Source organism: Medicago sativa, chromosome 6 (genome assembly GCF_051527215.1).
Source record: "Medicago sativa cultivar Bolivia chromosome 6, Bolivia_mono, whole genome shotgun sequence".
In the NCBI taxonomy this organism is placed as follows: domain Eukaryota; kingdom Viridiplantae; phylum Streptophyta; class Magnoliopsida; order Fabales; family Fabaceae; genus Medicago; species Medicago sativa.
The window spans coordinates 92,475,893-92,499,403 of NC_140754.1; the positions used below are offsets into that span (position 1 = coordinate 92,475,893).

The 23,511-nt window shown below is 36.7% G+C and overlaps 1 pseudogene across 1 annotated transcript; it reads right to left on the reverse strand.

Moving 5' to 3' along the window:
• Positions 1-10,153: 10,153 nt before the first annotated feature.
• On the reverse strand, positions 10,154-19,215 carry LOC146918263 (ABC transporter C family member 8-like; annotated as a pseudogene). Its single transcript, XR_015016096.1, has 12 exons — positions 19,068-19,215; positions 14,752-16,712; positions 14,315-14,635; positions 14,133-14,222; positions 13,348-13,929; positions 13,097-13,261; positions 12,709-13,003; positions 12,398-12,612; positions 11,993-12,298; positions 11,838-11,901; positions 10,650-10,889; positions 10,154-10,374 (listed from the first exon to the last, which is right to left on the reverse strand). The product of XR_015016096.1 is annotated as an ABC transporter C family member 8-like (transcript).
• Between the last annotated feature and the right edge of the window lie 4,296 nt (positions 19,216-23,511).

Consider the following 23,511-nt stretch of genomic DNA (forward strand, 5'->3'; position numbering starts at 1 on the left):
CCCCAACGGGTGAATGATGAACATTCCAGGCATAAGCCCCCAAAACATGTGAGTATGCAAATGGACTCAACTTGTGTATATCAACATACAACTTCAACAACGACTACAACAACAACATATGTGCCTACAACAATTATGACACACTCCCCAACTTCGACATTAGACGATACAACAACGTCAACAACGGAAATCAACAACATAACTTATATATAAATCGATTACATTCATCTCAAAGTCCAAAACATCCTCCAAAAGCAATTAAGTTTTGATCAATAGAACATAAGTCAAATACCCATAAAACACCTCAACTAAATCCCTAACACTTAAGTTTGAAGTTGGGAAACCAACCATAAGTTTTTGGACTAACTTGGGATTAGTTATTCTAAGCTTTCTTAAAATTTTCTGAAGACCCACATGGACTATTTTTATCATAACTCAAAATCTACAAATCTTTTCCACTCCAAACCAGGGCCATTTTAAAGCTAACTTAATTATCTACAACTTTCATGTTTACACCGAAAGCTAATTCAAAACGAAACGGGTGAAAAAGACGCAAGAACGCGAAACAGAAAATGCTGTCACTGGACAATTTCGCTAATAGCGAAAATTGAGCTAATAGCGCAAATGTTCCAGAGAGTTTCGCTAATAGCGAATTTCTCGGCGAGTTTTTCATCTACCGTTACGATTTTAACACCATTTTCACCCCAAAAACCCAATTTCTGATCCCCTAATCACCCAAAATGAATTAGAACATTGTTTACAGGTTCTATATACAACATAGCAACCACAACAACATAGAAACATGCATCAAACAACACAATTCATCATATTTTCCTCAATTAACATAAAACTTCTAACCCTAAAACCAAGAACAACAATTCATCAAATTTCAAAATTATATACCATGATTATTGAAAGGAATCCCACCCTTACCTTATCTCAAGCAAATTCTACAAAGAAAATTGGTTGGATCCTCTCTTCCTAGCTCTTCTCCTAGCTTTCTCTTCCTTCTCTCCAAAACCAAGCTTTTTCTAGAGTTTTCACGTGAAAATGTTTTTGTTTCGACTTTCGTTTTTACCGTAAACTAAAACCTCTCTTTTCTCTTAACTCCCTTAATTTCTATTAATTCCTCATTATTCCCCTTAAACCAAAATAAACACTATTTCTATATTATTTCTATTTCTCTTACTATCTTATCAAATAATAAAACAATATTCATTCAAATAAAACACAACTCCATAAATCATATAATAAAATAAAGCATCACAACATATATCACATAAAAATCATATAAAATATATATTTCACATAAAATCATATATATAACAAATAAAGTCATATAAAGATATTCACACATCTACTAAAAATAATAGAATTAAAATGGGGCGTTACGGTGACACGATTTGGGCGATATTCTCGTGCCTATTTAAGCCGAAGTCTATTCCAAAAACAAGGGCTACGAATTCTATAGAGCAAAGTGCGATTTTGTGATTGCAAGGAAGCCAAGGAGGACGATTTCTTCATCCTTCAACCACTTTGTGTATGTTTTATTACCTCTAATGATTATGTTATTTGTAAACACTATTATAAGTAGCTAAATCTATTAGAGGTTAGGTCCGAGATGATTCTTTGTAACCCTAATTGATACCTTATGCCGTGAAACTCTATTTATTGTGAATGATATTCTAGTCTTTATTCAATTCAATTGTTCTTAATGTTTTTTATATCATGATCAAATATAAACATGATTCTGTGAGAATGAATGACTACCGACCATAGCTTTCTACTTATACCTATTGAATTGTTCTAATAAACATGGTTAGTCTAGGAATGGATAATCGTTTATTAGTGACATTAGGTTAACGTGCTTTAAACCTTCAAAGATTATTAGACCACCTAAGGGATTAGGGGCTGTAGTTTGAGAAGAGGGTCCTAACTCAAGGGATTGATTAGGACTATTTTGTTAACTATCATGGGATTAGAAGATCATTCATACGAATAGGTGCAGCATAACAATTAGGGAAACATCGATGATTCGAAAGACCTAAACTCATCTCTCTCTTATTCTTAAAAACCAATTCTATTTTCAGCAATTACTTTTATGCAATCAAACCAATCTACTCGCCTAGTGGCAAATCAAAACAACTTTTTATACATCCTAAAATACAACGTAATTGAATTATTGAGATTAAAAACAAATTCTCGTGGGATCGACATTTTTACTACTTCGATAGTATTTGGTGCACTTGCCAATCTCCTATCAAGTTTTTGACGCCGTTGTCGGGACCGTTGATTTATTTCAACAAGGCAATTACGTTATAATTTAGGATTTCGCAATTTAAATTTCGTTTTTATTTTAAATTTTCTCGTTTCGTATTCATTTCGATTACTTGGAATTGTGCAAAGTGCTACTAAGGTATTTTGTTGTTTATGCGAGGTAAAATGAGCTCGACGACTTAGAGTACGATCCGAAAATCGAGAGAATGCTAGAGCACTGCAAAGCCGTCCGGTTGCAAAGGTTGTCTCAATCGCCACCTAGTGCACGAATACCGTTACCGAGCCATTAATTACCGAATCCGAAACAATTTCTTCTCCTAAGTCTACAACTATGGGAGAACCCGTACCACCGAGACCAAAGCTAGGAGACTATGGGTTAGCAACTCATCGCGGTCAACCGACCCACACTTTTCAACCCGCTAACCCCGTTGCTTTTGACATCAAGACTATCGTTCTCAACGGTTTGAGAGACAAACAATTCGATGGCACCGAAGCCATGAACCCACATGAACACTTAAGCCGCTTTGCCGAAACATGTGAGTTTTGTGTACAACCAACCACCGTGACCGATGCACAAAAGAAGCTTAGGCTTTTTCCTTTCACCTTGACGGGAAAAGTGAAAGATTGGTTGCCGACTATACCTAATGGAACTCTTCAAACTTGGGAGGAGCTAGAGCTTAAGTTCCTCGAGAAGTACTTCCCTATGTCCAAGTATTGGGACAAGAAGATGGAGATCTCTAACTTCAAGCAATCGGAGAATGAGTCATTGTATGATGCTTGGGAGCGATTCAACTTGCTCCTTAAAAGATGTCCAAACCATGAGTTCACCTAGAAACAATACCTCCAAATCTTTACCGAGGGGGTAACACCGAACACTAGGATGTTTTTAGATGCTTCCGCGGGAGGTAGTCTTAAGAGCAAAAATGATCATGAAGTTCAAGCCCTAATCGAAAACATGGCGGGTAATGAATATCGTGCCGAAGCCAAGAAGAAAGAAAGCAGGAGTGTTTGGGGTGAGTGAAGAAACAAGAATTCTAGCCAACCAAGCAGCCATGAACAAGCAAATAGAGACTCGAACTAAGGAGTTTCAAGGTTTCACTTTGGCTCACAAGCAACAACAAGTGGCTACAATCAAGTGTGACTTATGTGGTGAAGGACATGCTAATGGTGAATGTGTTCCCGAAGGATCTAGTGAGGAAGCAAATTACATGGGGGGCTACCAAAGACAAAATCAAGTACTATAATTCAGCATCAACAGCACCCCAACTTGAGCTACTCAAATAATAATGCTTTGAACTCTCAATTGCTTGCTCCTCCACAACAACAAAGAAAGCCTTCACTCTCGAGGAAACTATGATGAACTTTATGAAGATGACTCAAGGCAACTTTGAAGAGATGAAGAAGAGTCAAGAGGCTGAGAGAAAGAACAACAAAGCCTCCAGAAGATGCTTGAAACTCAACTTGGGCAATTAGCTAAGCAATTGGCTGAACAAAACAAAGGCGGATTCTCAGTAACACTAAAGACAACCCTAAGAATGAGTCCCGTAATGTTATTGAATTGAGGAGCAAAAAGGTTTTAACACCTTTAGTTCCAAATGCTCCAAAGAAAGTGGATGAAGTAGTAGTGGAGGTGGAAAAAGATGGCGAAGTTGAAAAAGAAATTGAAAATGGTGTAGTTGAAAAGGAGAATGATCAAGGAGTAGTTGAAAATGAAAAGAAGAAAAAAATAGAGGGAGAAAAAAGTGAGAAATTGATAGATGAAGATTCAATCTTGAGGAAGTCGAAGAGTCAAATATTGAAGGATGGGGATAAGCCACAAATTATTCCATCATATGTAAAGCTTCCCTACCCTCATCTAGAGAAGAAAAGGAAGGAGGAAAGACAATTCAAGAAGTTCATGCAACTTATCTCACAACTTCAGTGAATATTCCTTTCGGTGAAGCTCTTGATCAAATGCCTTTGTATGCCAAGTTCATGAAAGACTTGCTAACGGGGTGAAGAAATCCTAAGGATGATGAAAACATTTCTCTTTCCGAGAATTGCAGTGCCATTCTCCAAAAGAAGCTACCACCTAAGATGAAAGATCCCGGTGCTTTTATTATCCCTTGCTCCATTGTACCAAGAGACGTTGGAAGAGCTTTATGTGATTTAGGGGCAAGTATCAACTTGATGCCCCTTTCAATGATGAAGAAGCTTGGATGTGGTGATCCAAAACCAACAAGAATGACCATTACTTTAGCTGATCGGTCAATCTCTTATCCTTTCGGTGTGCTTGAAGATGTGTTAGTTAAGGTGAACGATCTGGTGTTTCCAGCAGACTTTGTGATCTTAGACATGGCTGAAGATGAAGAAATACCACTCATTCTAGGAAGACCTTTCCTTGCAACCGGTCGTGCTTTGATTGATGTTGAGATGGGAGAGCCTGATGTTGAGATTCCATAACGAGCAAGTGGTGTTCAATATCTTTGAAGCTATGAAACACCGTGATGAAAACCCCAAGTGTTACCGGATTGATGTTGTTGAAGAAATAGTAGAAGACAACTCTCGTGAACCTCAACCACCACAACCTCTAGAAAGAGCAATTGTAAATTCTATGGAGAGTTGTGAGCCCGATGAAGATTTTGAGGTGAGTGATTGTGTTAAGAAACTTGAAGCAAGCAAAGAACAAATGCAACAACCACCACCCGGAAACATCCTTGGCGACAAGTATGGGGGACCGGAAACTTTGAATAAAGGAAAAGAAAAGTCTACTTTCAATGGTCCATTTGGTAGATTTGCTTATAGGAGAATGCCCTTTGGGCTGCGTAATGGGCTCGGCGACCTTTCAATGGTGTATGCTCTCCATCTTCTCTCGACACGATAGAGAGAACTAGGAGGTATTATGATAAGAGGTTGGTAAGGAACACTTCTACTTATGAAGCAAAGGAGCCGAGGAAGCCCGGCGAACAAGAGACTTTCAAGGGTAACGGACGAAGGCCTGAAACTATATCTTGAAGGTGAACTTCCAAAGAATGGAGAGGGAGTGGTGTTGAATGATCCTTAGGGGTCATCGAAGTCGAAGCTAGTGACGGTAAAGAAGCGCTTTGTGGGAGGCAACCCACATGTGTATTTCGTGTAGTATTTCTTATTTCTTTTTTATTGCTTTCAAATATTCAAAAATACAAAAAGATTTTAGCCGAAACAGACAGAGGAAGAAAAATTTTCATGACCAAGATCGTGCAAATCGTGACACGTTTTGGGCAAAACGTGACACGATTTTCCTACCCTTCCGAAGCTCTTCAAAAAATTTCTAAGTTAAATTTGGGTGTCATTCAACATTGCTTAAAACATGTCACGATACCGAAAACGTGCCACGATTTTACCACCCAAAATTTTTTCTAAGTCTCAAAAACTCGGTGCATTCGACATTGAGAAATCGTGACACGTTGGCCAAAATGTGACACGATTTACGGGGCAAGAAATTTTCCAAAAATGAGCAATCGTGGCACGTTTTTGCCCAAACGTGACACGATTTTGGTGGTTTTCAAATTCGACCGTTACAAAACCAAATCGTGACACGTTTTTGGCCAAACGTGACACGATTTCCCACTTATAAATAAACCCAACACGATTTTCATTCCATTCACTTCCAAAAGTAGCCAAACTCGCAAAAAATTTCCCCGAACCCTAACCTACGATTTTCTAACCCTTTTCTACCACAAATCTTCATCTTTTCATCTCCCAATCACCAAACTATCATCATCAATCATCATCATCATCCACAAACATCCCAAAACCATCATCTACACCCTAACCCTAACCCTAATATTCATTTTCCACAAACCCTAACTTTCACCAACCCTAACCATGGTAGAGACACGCAACAAAGGCAAGGCCCAAGCCCCATCCCACCATCCAAAAAGGCCAAAACTGCCCTCAAACGCAAACATCCCGTTAAACCTAACCCTAACACGTCACCACCACCATCTATAAACCATAGGTTTTACAACAATGCCGTCCGAGACCGTTTCAAGGACATCCGAGGCTATAGGGTGATCCCGCAGAGGGGTTTGATTTCACTAAACTCATCTCTAACCCCGAGTTCCATCAAGTTATCACCGAAAGAGGGTGGGAGTCTCTTGTTAGTATGATATTCGAGCAGCAAACAAGACGGTGGGTATAGAGTTATATTTGAATGCTCAGTACATGGGGAGGAAGTATGTGTCCTATGTGAGGGGAAGGAGATTGATTACAACCTGGAGAGGATAAATAATTTGCTAGAGATTGTGCCACCAGAGGAATGTGAAGTGAAGAGGAGAATGGAGGAATGCAAGAACTGGAATGATGATAGGTGGGAGGAGTTGCTTTTGCAGATATGTGTTCAAGGTGCTAAGTGGCATGGAGGGTCGCATATGCTGTTGAGGGCTAATTTCAAGCCCCATGCTAAGGCGTGGGCATCTTTTGTGGTGCAGACCTTGGAGGGCACCTCTTGTAATCGTAGATTCCGCCGCCCCGCTTGCTCACTTTGTCCGCCATTCTTGATGGTGCACCCATCAATGTTGGTGAGTTAATTGCCAACAATATATACATGTTTGCTTCAGTACCAAGAAGGCACTCCCTCACTTGAGCCTTATCAATTGACTTTGTGAGGAGGAGGAGTGCGATTTGTTTGCTAACGATCCGAGTGCAGCAATGATGAAGCCTATCAATGACACCTATATGGATGGCTTCGTCAAGGATTATCATGAGCGCATGCATGCTATCATGGTTGTCGAGGCACAGCAGCAGACAGCCACAACCGCCACCACCACATCGGCCTCGCCCACCACCTCGCAGTCGGACTTTTGCCGGAGATGGGAGCAGCCCGGCGGGGTACCTATGCACCTATTCATCCTATGATGCCGGACTACATGTTCGGCCATGCCAACCGGATGAATGAGGTGTAAGATCGAAGTACCGGAACCGTCCGAGATTTGGTCAGAGTTCACCGAGGCGGTCTCGCCTCAACAGGAGGAAGATGACGGGCACTTTTGAGCGTTTTGATGGGTCCGAGGAGGCTATGGACCACTACTTTGATGTCACCGCAGGTCGAGCTCGGGATAGGGAGCAGATATCGAGCCGACTTTGCCGCCGTGGTGCCCGGCCTAGGCGGCACTTTAGGGAGGACACCTATGCGCAGAGGAGGACCCCAACACTTGGATTCCGGAGGACCGTATGCAGGATTGAGTGGGCTACCGATGGCCCATCTTTTGATATTTTTCTCGTTTTTGTTTCAAAGCACCTTTGGTTTTGTAACTTTAACTATTATGTTCAAACAATTTTATTTGCTTTCATTATGTTTAACTCGGTTGTACCCCCCGTTTATGTAATTATTCCCGCACTTGTTTATTATTGATGAATTTGCTTGTTTAGTTGACTTTTTATAGTTTGATAACAAATGTGTGTTCAAGTGGTATTCCAAAAGTTCAAAAGGAGGAGTGACTTGGTTTTCAAAGGCGAAGTGTACGGCGATAGCAAGGATAGGTAGTCACAACTCCCGTAAATCTCAGCCATAAGGTTCATTGCCAAATTTTGTTTTTCAATTTACATATATTAGAATATTCCATGCATTTACATTTCTATAGAACTTGCGATTTTTCTCTACCGTTGATTGATCTTTGTCATTAGCACACCGAGGCAAAAGTGCTTGGTCCCGTGAGTCTTTTGAAGCCTACCCCGATTGTTAATTGTTATATTTTATCCTTTTCTTAACCAACTTTGAGCCTGTAGGATTAGAACTCTTTGTTCGGTGACAAACTACATTACAAGCTTAGAGACTTTTAGGACTTGTCCCTTATTGTTTTTCCGAGTTAGGCATTGTAGAATGTTGCTAGCGATTAAGTTTGGGGTTGCTATTGGAATTTGCAACCAACTAAGTTTGGGGTGGGGGTACTAGAGAATAAGAGAACAAAAAGAAAAAGAATAAACTTTATCATGCAAAATATACACAAAAATGGTGTATGAAGAAAAAAATTTGAAAATGAATGATGAAAAAGGGACAAAACATTGAAAATCCGAGTAACTTTAAACTCGATTATCCCTAATGTTATAAATATTGTCTAGTACCTTTGCATTAATTGTTGTTTCATAAGGTGAATGAATGAAGGATTGAATTTTGTGCTTTAACTTCCGTAGGAATGCCTAACTCAAATTTTGTGTAGCTTACTTATCCAAATATTATCCCACCTTCACCTAAGCCCCGTTATAACCCTTAAAGACCTCAAAGTGTGCATTGACATTGATTTTGATTGACGTTTAGAAACTTTTCAAGCGTATGGTAATATGTAGATTGCATGTCGACCGTGTATGAACCCTTTTCAATTAGTTGCGTGGAGTTGTGAATTGGTGGATGCGTACAAGTCAAACTAGCTCATCTTTAGCTAGTAAGGTGTTGAACTTTTGGGTACTACCGCTTGATCAGTAATTGTTATTGTCGGCTTTGCAAGTAAATTCCTTGAGGACAAGGAATGGTTTAAGTTTGGGGTTGTGATGACATCTTGTCATTACGTAATTTTATATGTATTTTCATCACAAAAAGGAGTTCACAAGAAGACTTATGCAGCAAAAAGAGCGTTAAAAACCGAAGAAAATGCAAAGAAAGCAAACGTGTCACGATTTGGTACAAACGTGACACGATTTGGTGAAGACCAGAAGTATGGGTTCAACATTAAGGAAACGTGTCACGATTGGTAAAACGTGACACGATTATGAGAAACCCTAATTCGGTTTCTTGCTCCAGAAGGTAAAAACGTGTCACGATTCACTTAAAACGTGACACGATTTGGGCGATATTATGTGCCTATTTAAGCTGAAGTCTATTCCAAAAACAAGGGTTACGAATTCTAGAGAGCAAAGTGCGATTTTGTGATCGCAAGGAAGCCAAGGAGGACGATTTCTTCATCCTTCAACCACTTTGTGTATGTTTTATTACCTCTAATGATTATGTTATTTGTAAACACTATTATGAGTAGCTAAATCCATTAGAGGTTAGGTCTCGAGATGATTCTTTGTAACCCTAATTGATACCTTATGCTTTGTGAAACTCTATTTATTGTGAATGATATTCTAGTCTTTATTCAATTCAATTGTTCTTAATGTTTTTTATATCATGATCAAATATAAACATGATTTTGAAAGAATGAATGACTACCGACCACAAATTTTCTACTTATACCTATTGAATTGTTCTAATAAACATGGTTAGTCTAGGAATGGATAATCGTTTATTAGTGATATTAGGTTAATGTGCTTTAAACCTTCAAAGATTATTAGACCACCTAAGGGATTAGGGGCTGTAGTTTGAGAAGAGGGTCCTAACTCAAGGAATTGATTAGGACTATTTTGTTAACTATCGTGGGATTAGAAGATCATTCATACGAATAGGTGCAAGATAACAATTAGGGAAACATCGATGATTCGAAAGACCTAAACTCATCTCTCTCTTATTCTTAAAAACCAATTCTATTTTCAGCAATTACTTTTATGCAATCAAACCAATCTACCGCCTAGTGGCAAATTAAAACAACTTTTGTACATCCTAAAATACAACGTAGTTGAATTATTGAGATTAAAAACAAGTCCTCGTGGGATCGATATTTTTACTACTTCAATAGTATTTGGTACACTTGCCAATCTCCTATCGTGTAACAATCGTATAAATGTTTTACTAACAAAATAAATATACGGTGATCTCAATAAACATTAAAAAACAATCATTTAGGTTGTGATGGACATAATATCCTATATAATACAACAAGTTGAGTGCAAACAAATATAAAACATTAACTGTCACATGTGTGTGTGTGTGTATATATATATATATATATATATATATATATATATATATATATATAAATCTTCCAGGATCATAACTACATGGGAATGGGATGTGAGTCTTTTCCCTTTAATTTATTTGACTATGTATCTTTTCCTTTAAGTCAGTATGTATTTATTGTTGCTGTATGCTAATGTTTAGGATGGAACTCTTCTTGTACCTAGACCAATACTCAGCTACCAGCTTAGAGAATGAAGAGTTGGTTTCCATTAGCTTTGATGGCTCATCATATTCCACCAGTTTCCCTTTAGTAACCAACAAAAATTATGATTCAAGAGATAGTACTAGTGCTAGAAAACAAAAGTAGTAGCATACTATGAAGCACCGAGCACGTACACCGGACACGACACTAACACTAGTGATAATTTGAGAAAATGAACTAATTGAATGCAAACACATGCGTTTGGACACCGACGTGTGTCGACACAAGAATGTGTCTAATCTCGGAGGTGTCTGTGCTTCGCAGGTAGCATATATATATTGTAAAAGGAATGTAGAAAAGGATAAGGAATGAACATGCCATAAGATAGGATCATGACCATGTCACTGTCTATTACAGTTGGAATTCTGTGAGCAATGGTTATAAAAGTGCATTTTGCAAATTCTTGTCTAATTACTCTTTGTAGAATGGCATCTCGTGGCAGAGTCAATGGAGGCTGTAGCTTCATCTAGAACTAGAATTTTGTTCCTCTTAAGTAGTACTCTTCCAAGACAAAACAGTTGGCGCTGTCCTAAGCTCCAATTCCACCTTCATCACTCACTGCGAATGATGTCAAAATTAGATTTCAATGAATGGATTATTGGTTGCAAAACCCTAGGATGAAAGGAAAATGTGTAGCTTCAATGATTATCTCTTTTTCATAGATGCTTCTTGTTGCGAATTCGATGAGAAAACACACCAATAACAAACTTGATGTGTAGAGCAAGGGGTAATCAAGCAACCAAAACAAAGTGTATGGAACAATTATAAACACAAGCCAAAAGTAGAAAACAGCGAGAGGAAAGAAGAGAGAACACAAAAGAATTTGTTGACCCGGCTCGGTCCAAATTGACCTAGTCCGGGGGAGAGAGCAGCCCCCCGTTCCACTATATGATTAGTAACTTTACAAAAGAGATGTCAATGGGTTACAAGAATAAGTCTCCCGCCTAATTCTACCCAAAGTCCCAATCTCTTCCTATGACCAAGAGACTCAATCCTAATAGTGTTTCCCAAGGTGAATCAACCTTCAAACCCTAGTTTGTTGCCAAGAGACAAACTCTATACAAACCCTACTTTGATTTCTAAACCCTTGTTTCGGCCCCCTCTATCTCAAGGTTTACACTCGATACAAGTAAAAGTAACTCCCATAAAATTGGAACAAATCGGCCCATAAAAATACGTTTCGAAAAATACCGCACGCAAAATCGGGCCCCGATTTTACCAAATCGGGCGTCAATTTTTCCGTATCAAAAGCCTCCAACAGCAGCCAAAATCGGGCCCCGAACTCCACAAATCGGGCGCCGATTTTGGGTCCTCCAAACTCCAATTTTGAGTCACTTCTACAACACTTCGATGGAAGGCGTGTTTGGTGTCCGACGACACATGTGTTTACATTCAATTAATTCATTTTTTTAAATTTTTTACCATGTTTATGTGTCGTTGTCGTGTCCGTGTCCGTGTTTGTGCTTCATAGATGATTATATATTTTCCTAACGTTGAAAGACTAACCAGAAGAGTCCAAGAGACTTGGTAGCCTGCTGATTGTTTCCTTGAGGTGACATTTCTCCAAAGCCTAAATATAAAAATAAAATCTAATCAAAATTCAACTACATTTTGCATTTAGGTACATATACTTTTCTACCATGTGGAGTTAGTTCATTCACCTTCCATATTTCATCATCTGAGTATAGGCCTAGAGGGTCAAGGTTTGTCCTAATGCTGCCCTTGAAAAGTGTTGGTTCTTGAGGAATGATGCTTAGCTTCATTCTCAAATCCTTCAACCCGATCGAGCATATGTTAATCCCATCTATGATAATATCACCTCTCGAAGGCTTAACTAAGCGAAACAAAGCACTTATAAGTGTACTTTTTCCACTTCCAGTCCTTCCAACAACTCCTACCCTACTCCCTTCTTTAAATGTACAAGTGATTCCCTTAAGGACTAATGGAGCACTCGGACGATATCTTATCTGAAACCAATGTACAAAAAACAGCAATTATATATAGGAGAATATTGAAAGTAGAGAGGAAAGAAAACACATGGATGTAAATTTGTAATGTTATGTTACCTCTATGCCTTGAACATCAATCCGGCCCTTGGAAGGCCATGAAGATGGCGGTCGATTATCCTCCACAATGGCAGGAGGCTCGGCTGGAATGTCGATGAACTGCTTGATTCTTTCAACAGAGATTATGTTGTTTGATAAGGTGGAAAACCATCTAGTCCAAAATATTTGGGCTCCTGTCAAATTAAGAGCATAAGAAAGTGACAGTCCCACAAGTCCTGCACACACAAAACAGGATAATTGTCAAGAGTTACCGGTCATTATTATTAACAAAATCATGTCATCGTAATCACGCTTTTATGCAATATTAGTACCTGGAGACACATGTCCATGAGGAAGTAGAATAAGCAGCAATGCTGCCGTGATAACTGTCAAAGTTTGAAGTGCCTCGATTCTTATAACCATCCATTCCATGGCCACATTTGAATGAAAGAACAGCGTAGCATCTGTGTAAACAAGTTTTAAGTAGTATTTCATAAGTCTGTCTACCATGTTGAATGCTCTTATTGTGACCACTCCGAGTGATGTCTCAGCTGCAAAATTCATGACTGGAGCTTTGGTGGTTCCGTTGATCCGCATTAGTTCCCTTGCAGTTGCTTGATAATATTGCTTTCAACCAAAAAAAAAAAAAAGAAACAACATGATTAAGAAGTTTCTACCTCGGTGATCTAACTATGGAAAGAGAACGGGAAATCAAGAAACCTGAATGAATATCGATGCCACCATTGCCGGAACAGCAACAATGAGAACTTGCCATGTCACTGAAGCCATTATGCAAATTATTACCAGAACTTCAATTGCTACTGATAAGGCGAAGTGGACCGCATGAGGCATATCAAAGTCCAAAATACTCAAATCTGATGAAGCCTGCAAAACAAAAAATGTTGATCTAAATTTGGCGGTATGATTCATTAAATAGTAATGAATGAACAGAAGGAAAAAAGAAATCTTACTCGGGTTAAAATCCTTCCAACCGGCGTAGAATCAAAGAACATCATAGGAGAATTGAAGATAGCTGTAGTGAAGCTAGAGAAATAGGCAATAGAAGCATTTAATCCGAGACGCGCCATCAAGTAAGACCTTATATATACAAACATAACGCCACTAAAAGAAATCAATGAATAAACTCCAATCAAGTTGGCACTAGTTACTTTTGGAATTTCGATCGCAATAGCAAGCCAAAAGGATGATGCAGTCTGCAAAGCCATAAAAGCAGATTGTGCTAACACAATAAAACACAGCATGAATGACCCCTTGGAATAAGAAATATAATCCCAGAATGGCTTCCAGCCAACATCACCAATCTCTTTTTCTTCCTCTTTTGTAAGTTGACCTCTGGTAGAAATCTCCTTCTCACTATGAGACTCTTGTGGATTAACCAAGATATCATTTTCAGAACCTCCTTGGTTTTTGTTATCTTGATTCAACTCAGTAAGTGCGTCTTTATGCGCGTTCACAAGTTGTTCAAAGGCTGTCCCGGCTGTTAGGAGATTCTCATAACTACCTGATTGACTAACTTTTCCATCCTCCATTACCTAGAATGAGATCATGTTAGGAGATGTTTGGTATACAACTTAATTAAGCACTTATACAACAAGGGGTTTACCATATAAGAACTTATAAAAGTTAGCTGACAACCACTCACTCATAGACATATAATAAATTATTTTTATAAGCTCTTCTTATAAACACACTTATAAATAATAATAATAATATGAATCTAAATGAAACACTTTACCAATATTTTATCAACAACTTTTGAGAGAAACTCCACTTGATGTGTCACAAGAATGACTGTTTTTTCTCTTAGAGCAGTCATAATGCAGTCCTGTAATTTTGTAGATGCAGTTAGTTTGATGCACCAAGATTAAAAGAGATTTATTATAATAACTAACATGAAAAAAAGTGATATCTCCTTACATTGAACAGAATAGAAGCAGTGTGTGCATCAACTGCACTGAAAGGATCATCGAGAAGATAGATATCAGCATCGTTGTAAACTGCTCGAGCTAGTTGAATCCTTTGCTTTTGTCCTCCACTTAGGTTAATCCCTCTCTGACCTATTTCTGTAAGATCACCATGACTCAAATCATTGATATCTTCATCCAAGGCACAAGCTTTAATAGCATTCTCATATCTTGTTTTGTTCATTGGCTTGCCAAAGAGTATATTATCTCGAACGGTTCCACTTTGTATCCAAGAAGATTGAGAAACATAGGCAAGAGTGCCACCTACATTTACCTGTTTCACATTATAGTAAAATATATTAAGGAGTGATGAAAATTTTGAAGATATTATTCATATGAACTTGGCAATTGGCATGATAAAAATCTAAGTCTGTTTTATTATTAACTTACAGTTCCTTGAACCTTTGGAATCTCTCCGAGTATTGCATACAGAAGAGACGATTTTCCAGCTCCAACCGGTCCACAAACTGCTATCTTCTGTCCCCGTTTGATTTCTAAATTAACATCTGTTAAAGTTGGGGACACAGAATCAAGATCCCAAGTGAAGTTGCCAGCTTGAATTTCCACAACATTAGATGAACAATGCTTTATGTTTCTTTCACTATTATCATCATTGTGCAGTTCTTCATCAAGCAAAAAGTTGTTAAGACGATCAAAGGAAACCTTAACTTGAATCAAAATGGATAGAGCTTCTGGGATCATTTTAACAGGATCTCCCATGCTCTTCAATGTTGCAAGAACTGTGAAAATGGTTTGAGCATTCAATGGTGCACTCTTGGAAATAGCACATCCAAGGAAAACAACAGATGATATAATTGTAGGAGACATCCAAAAAAGAAATGAACTAGAAGCTTTCAGGATCTGCGACTTAGACAACCATACAAACTCTTTCTCGCGTAAAGACTCGACTAAGTTCTTAAATTTTTCTTCCCATGATTGTAACTTAATGATCTTCATACTATTTAGAATCTCGGAAGTTGATCTAAGACGTTCGTCCTGTGCAATCATAAACTGTGACTGACAATTTTGTAGGATCCTTGCAAATGGTACATTGAGAAGCCCACATATAACAAGAGGGACTAAACCAGGAAGAGCACCAATACCAACGACACCGAAAAGGACAGCAATGGATAAAACAAGTTGTAATACACAAGTCCATGTTATATGAAACCACCATGGAAACTCTCCCATTCTATATGCATCAACTGCAATGTAATTCACAATTTCACCGGCCGAGTGTCTTGTCTTTGCCGAGCTAGAAAGCTTCAGTTGCTTCTCATAAACTGCCACCATCAGAGCTGATCTCATTTTCATTCCTAACCTCCTTGAGTTAAAAAACCAATGTCTCTGAGAAAAAGACTCAACCAATTTGGTGAGAATCAGAAAACCAACTATGGAAAGTCCTTCTCTGAGATTTGCCTCAGTTCTACTTGAATAGTTAACAAAAGCATAGAGTATTAGAGGTGAAACTACCACCGAAATAGTTCTGAGTAATGCATAGAATGCTATTAATATGTTTTCCCTTATGTAAGTTTTAACTATAGACCAAAGAACCAAGTTTGTTTTATTGTTCTTAGTCCTCTTCCTTACAAGGGAATCCCATGCATTCACAAAGTTTTGATATGCAGTGCTTGCTTCATCTTCAGAAACAAGGGTAGGTATGTCTTCAAGAGCTAGTGGCTTTGAGTATCCTAAACTGAGCAAAGAGTTAACCCATGAGAAAACTAACTTGCTGAGCAAGATAGCATTGCTTAGTCCCGTTTGTTTTGTTTCGCATTTCTGAGCTAATAGTGGCTCAGAATATAAACATTCTGGGACACTATGAGTTCCAAAATAACCAAGATTTTTGCAGGAACAGATTAGAAGAAGAAAGTATACAATCCAAAGTGTGATATCAAAAGTTTGAATAGCATGACCTTTGAACAGAATGTCAATGTTGAGAGCTGAAACCAATACACATGAAGATGCCCACCAGACAGAGTTTAGTATTTGAATCCATTTGACTTGCTGAACAAGCAAAGAAACTGTTAAAGATATCCAAATGATTCCTCTGATAATGCAAGCTAACCAGCGCAGCTCCTTTGAATTACCAGTTTTGTCTAAGAGATTCCACAAACCAGTAGCAAAATAAGCAATGCCAATAAAAGCACAACAGATTGAGACAAGTGAGAAAATCCAACTTTTTGTTTGGCTCTTATTTGCGGAAGTTGTTCTGGTTAAACTGATAGCCAAGGACGTGTAGTAGGCGCAGACAAAAAGTATATTGATAGTGTCTATTGCACTCCATAGAGAACAAAAGGAAGTGAAATCAAAATCCTTCATACAAATCCATGAGAAATCACCTTCATATCCTTCAAAGGGAAACAAACAATAACCAACGTTTAGTGTTAAAATTGTTGGAAGTTATGTGGAGTTAGTTATGGTAGTTAAACTAGAACTAGTAGGTTGGTTGGTTAGTTAGGGAGTTAGTTACTCCAAGTTACTCTATAAATAAGCTACCTCATTGTACCATTCAATCGTTCTTTTATCGGTCTATTCATTCAACTACGAATTCCGATGAGTATTCTTCTCATGAATACAACTATGCTTGCTATCTTGCTTACATCTATGATCTTCATCCCTATGATTCTACCATTTTCTACATTTAATGACATAAACTTAATAAAATACTGTCCATGAAATTCAACAACTATAGTCGATGAATTGTGTGATAACTCTTCATCTTATTGAATCACATTATTCGGTTAAGTTCTCTTAGGTTTTAGGTAAATTTAGAGTTAGTAAGTTATGGTTTTGTAGTTCAATATTCACTCAGATGTCTTCGCAATTCTTATAGTTTTGTTGTATTTCTTGCGTTCTACTAAGCAGGTTGATCAACGTTGCTACGGAAGTTACAGAGCGATTGATGCTTAATCTGATGATGAAAGAATGTCAATAAAAACATTTATTTTTCTGGTCGCACCGGACAATGGAACTGGCTCGAAAGTCAGCACAGTGTTTTTGACAGTTTCTATTTATGTCTTATCTCGCCTGGCAACGGGACTGTCTTGCTAGGCAAGACAACACTGGACTGTCTGAGTACTTTCTTGTCATCGCCTGGCGACATGCTCGCCAGGTAACGACGTTAATTTTTGGACAATATTTAGAGGGTATATACACTAAATCATATAATCTTTGGACACTGGGAACTGCAATAAATGGCGAATTCACCGCGAAGGCATCATAAGCAGTCTTTACTTTATATGCTCCTTTTGCAGCTGAGAAGCCTATCACTTTGAGCACAAGTTTGTTGAAATTATATGCACAATACAGCTTGCTCATTCACTTGTCCATTTGTATATCTATATCTATATTTCATCATTGTGTCAGATGAAGTTACCTTGAAATTATATGCAATAATACAACTTGTAATATTAATGCATTTTAAAATTCTTATGTAAATTGGATCGATATTCAATTCAATAACAGTTTCATTAACATTATCCAAGACATCATAAAAAATAGATTCTCTATATCCCTCAAAAAATCCAACCAACCACATTATCCACTTTATTTTTATATATCTTTATTTTTGGTGTGTTTTTAGTTCCTTTGTATTACATTTTGTTTAATTTTTATTTTTAGGAGAAAAAAAAAGAATATGAAAAAAAATTGATACTACAAAAAGTTGCAGTGATTAAAGCAAATTAATAATGGATTCAATTATGGTACTCCCGCCTTCCCATATTACATGACCTAGTTGACTCGTCACGTATGTCAACGCACAATTTCGAATTTAAATATCTTTAATAATCTATTAAAAAAAATTATGAAAATTTAATATTTTGAAAATATTCATCGTAACGAATCCAACAAGATCTTATAAGTTATATTTTGTATTTATATATTAGTAGAAAAATGAGGTCAAAGTATGTTACATAAATAATACACTTTTTAAAATTATGTCATTTAAAACAAGACAGAGGGAATACTTTTTTTTAATGAGGATTCAATTATGGTGCTCGAAGATCTAGAAAATGCAAGAAAAGTGAGAGAAAAACCCGATCATAGCCTTGTGCTCATTGTCAGAAGTCAAAAAAGTTGTTGTAAAAAGTAGATCAGATGGCTATAACCAATGATGGCTTGGTGGCTACTTAAAGACTATGGCCAATCATACCCGGGGCTACAGCCTTAATCATCATGTACTATGCATTTATCAGCCAATGATATACGGTAATCGATCTTAAAGAGTTTTGTCAACAATTCCTCCATAAAAATATGATGTCTTGTTGGTTCAAAACACACTTGTGCATCTCTGAAAGATGACATTCACTGCAATAGTTGACCTCATCTTTAGAAATTTGATTTCCATAACAAACAAGAATAATTGGAAGATTCAATTTCTATTAGTAGGTATAATTTGGTACACTAGTACTACACTTGCCAAATTGCTATCATTGTGTGAAAAAAAATGAGATGAATTAATGAACTACATCAATAAGCAGTTTTTACTTTATATAAAATATAGAAGCATGATTTTTGACATAAATCAAACAGGTGCAAAAAAGCAAGAATTATTTAATTCCATATTATAACAGAAGAAGCTTAAATATACATATAGACACACACACATAACAGAAGCAACAGTGAGTGGATAATGTATCAGAACAAGTTTGCCCAAGCCAACTATAGTAAGAAGAAAAAAAATCAAAGTATGTGTGACATACCAATTGTACTCTCAAAGTAAACCATTTTGAATGTTCTATATATGCTCCTTTTGCAGCTGAGAAGCCTATCACTTTGAGCACAAGTTTGTTGAAATTATATGAACACTACAGCTTGCTCATTCACTTGTCCATTTCATCATTGTGTTGGTTGAAGTTACCTTGAAATTATATGCAATAATACAACTTGTGATATTAATGCATTTGGCTAGGTGAGGCAATTAAGGAGCGAAGTGATAGTCAACGAAGTTTGGTTTAGTTGGTGTTGTGAAAGTGACTCAAAATTGAGTTTCTGGAGGTGCCAATTCGGTGGCCGAATTAGCAAAATCGGTGGCCGATTTTGTTACTGTTTTTCAGCCTTTCTATGTGACATTTTTCGGTGGCCGAATGGTGCAATTCGGTGGCCGATTTTGACAATGAGGAAATAAAACAAATGTATTATCGGGCCTAGATTTGTTCAGCTTTTTTAGGATACTTTTACTATAAATATAGACCTTGTATCGAGTAAACCTTGAGATAGAGGGGGCTGAAACAAGGGTTTAGAAGTCAACAAGAAAACTAGGGTTTGTATAGAGTTTGCTCTTGGCAACAAACACTAGGGTTGAGGTTGATTCACCTTGGGAAATACTATTAGAATTGAGTCTCTTGGTCACGGAAGAGATTGGGACTTTAGGTAGAATTAGGCGGGAGACTTATGCTTGTAACCCATTGATATCTATTTTGTAAAGTTATTCATCATTATAGTGGAACAGAGTGTCGCTCTCTCCCCGTACTAGGTCGATTTTGGACCGAACTCGGGTAAACAAATTCTCTCGTGTTTTCTCTTTCTTTCTCTCATTGTTTTCTACTTTAGCTTGTGCTTAATTGTTATCCACTTTGATATTGATTGCTTGATTACTTTGCTCCACACATCAACTATTTATTGGTGTGATATTTTCATCGGATTCACAACAGTTGGTAAGGAGTTACTCGCACTCCTCAAGCGTGAGTTCAATTCATATTGCTTTTTAAAACTTGAGATATGTCCTACTCGTAAACTCGAATTCCAACTCACCTAAACCTTTATTATGAAAACTAAGAACACTAACTTCTTTTTGTACCCGTTTAAAACACTGACATTGATCATTTATAAAATGTGAAAAACATTAATGGAAACGTTTATAAATAGTTATTATTTTATTCAAAATACATCTAAGCCTATCAAATATGGATAGACATTCTTTTCCGGTAGGTACACCACAACCAAAAAAAAGAGACATTCTTTTCCTGTACACCACAACAACAAAAAAAAGACATTCTTTTCCTGTCTTGGAGTGTTCTTTACAAAAAACCAAATAAATAAAACATTTTGAAACTTAATAGTTGAAAGACACGGATTTAAGGCATGCTGATTGGGGGCAACTTCCCCACTTTGTTCTGTTAACAACATGACTGTTTTATTGCAAGACCCCACATAAAAAAATGTTTTGACTCGAGTTAGATAAAATGTCTTGCTCCTACAACTTAAAAATTAGACCATTAAAGTTTATGTTTTATCAACTATGTGAATAATCATATACTTCATTGATCAAAAAAATCATATACTTCAATGTAGGGGTGGAAACAGGTCGACTGTCTGATAGGGCCTACGGCCTAGTCTATTAAAAGTTTAGTTTGGCCTAACTCGTTTAATAAAAAGTCCGTACTCGAGCTTTTAGAAAATCTATTTACTTAAATAGGTCGTTAAGACTTACAAAAAGCCTATTAAGTCCGTCAGCCGGCCTCGTTAAGCTTTTTATATATAATATATCTTCCATTATTGATATTATTGTAGCTTTTTTCATAAACTTAAGCCTTCATATGATTTAGTTATTTATTAGCAAGTAAATTGATGTAATTAGACATTTGTAAGATTATGTTATTTAATAGCGTACCTATTCGTGTGTTTTAGACCTTTATATGTTTTAGCCTATTTAGTAGTAGCTTATAGGTGTTGTTAAACCTTATGGTATAATAGGCTTTTAAATAGGTTTTCAAGCTTCATCGTACCTTTAAAAGGTCGCTAGACCTTGAAAATGAGCCTATGACAAGTAATAGGTCGACTCAAGTCCTATAATTTTTGAAAAATTGCTCTTCTCCCGTCAAGTTTCGCTCATTCCCAACCAAACTTTCAAAAATACGCCCGCGTGAGTTAACTCACGGAGGTGTTAAACCCAACTTACTTAAGTCATGCTGAAATACAACCTACGTGATTTAAGTCACACTAAAAATCACACCGAACTCCAGTATGAGTTAACTCGCGTTGGTTTTCTTTCTCTGAACCCCAGGACTCAATAATTGTATGTAATTCATGGTCTTTTTCTGCATCAAAAGTTATGGCTCTATGCATAAAGTTAGTTGTCTTTATACTATTTAATGGATATCAATATTCTAGTACAACTATTTAATGGAAATCAATATGGGAAGGCTGCCCCATTCCATTTGGTGTAGTTTTCATGAATTCTGTGAATCATATGGGAAGACTAAGAAAAAAATGTTTGATTTGGTCACTAATTGGTATGCTTGACGGCCACGTATATGTTTCCATACAGCCACCAATTTTTATTTGACATTCAATATTGTTTTCCAATATTGATTTCCATTAAATAGTTGTACTAGAATATTGATATCCATTAAATAGTATAAAAACAACCGACTTTATGTATAGAGCCATAACTTTTTGTTGGAACTTGTGTTGGGGGTCCGCTGCAATAACTTGACCAAGAAGATGATGAAGATGACTATGATGAAGTGTGCACATAAATTCCAAAGATTTGTTGTATATCTTGATTGTTGGGAAGATGCCGCCGTACTTGAAACCTCGAAAAGATTAATGGTTATGCATGCAAACTCAAAGCGTATGGGGTTGCCATACTAACCTTTAGGTTCGATTCGCCCCCACCAATAACCGTATATTGGATGCAATAAGGAATGACCGGCGAATCCCCTTCAGATACTATGAGTTCCTTGACGTGTATTGCACAACCACACCAAGCGTATCTCCTAACAAGTATTTTACGTATTTATGGTTCCAAAGCAATTCACTCATGCATTAGAGAATTGATGGATGATTTAGAGTAAGAGAATGATGGAGAATTATGTTGTTAATGTAACAAAATTCTGTCCAAAATTGTATGTTGTTGTTCTTTCGTGTGTGTCCAACTAATGCCCAAATGCCAAACATTTATAGTGCATTATATGACCCTTCATATGAGAGAAAACACCCCTTTGATTTGAAACAATGTTATGGTTCATTAAACATCCCTTTGTCAAAGGTTATAATCATATACACTTGAATCAATGCAAAGGTTCATTAAGCACCCTTTTGCCAAAGGTTATAATCATATACATTTGAATCAATGCAAATGTTCATTAAGCATCTCTTTGCGAAAAGTTCCAATGTATATGAATGATTCCCATGAAGAGTTACAACTTTTGATTTAAAGTGATTCCATTATTTTGGAAATCACCAACACTTTTTAAGCAGAAAAAAGACCATGAATTACACATAATTATTGAGTGTTGGGGTTCAGTGTGAGATTTTTGCATGACTTAAATCACTTAGGTTGTATTACAGCGTGGCTTAAGTAAGTTGGGTTTAACACCCGCGTGAGTTAACTCACACAGGGGTATTTTCGTACGTTTGGTTGAGAATGAGCGAAACTTAATCGGAGTAGAACAATTTTCTAATTTTTGAATTAGGATAGACTTAAGCCTTACAAAGCCCGACTCGCCTCGGCCTAACCCATTTTCACCCTACTTCAATGTATAGGATGATGTTTTAAATAATTGTTTGGTGATCTATATAGAGATATATCATATATAATGTTATAAATGTAAAAAATATTACTTCACCGTTTTTTTTATTAGAAAACTAAATGGAAACACTCACACACTAAGTGTGGAGAGGATAAATTTTACGGGTTTGAACAACACACCAATACATCAAATAATTTTTTGTCAAAAAAAAATTTACATGAAATAATTTTACTATAACTTTATATCATATGAATGCACTTATGAGACAATGCTACATAACATTTAAAATATGAAGATACATAGAAAACAATCATAATCCATAGATATTAATGTCTTCCATTTTTGAGATACACAATGGTAAAAAATTGTAATCTCCAATATTGATTGAATAATAAAGATGTCATTTGTTTTATCACTTACATACTATTGTATTTTTTATATAAATATTAATTTATTCTATTTAATAAATATTTATATTATATAATTTTGACCCCACTATTCAAAATTTATGGATCCGTCCCCGATTGAATAATATTAAATATTTGTGTTTTTCTCATGTAACCAAATAAAAATATTAAATATTTGTGACTTCCAAATATAATAAAAGTATTCTAAATCAATTTTTTTTATTTGAAAGCCAAAATGGAGTTTGTTGATTAGAAGTAAGAAC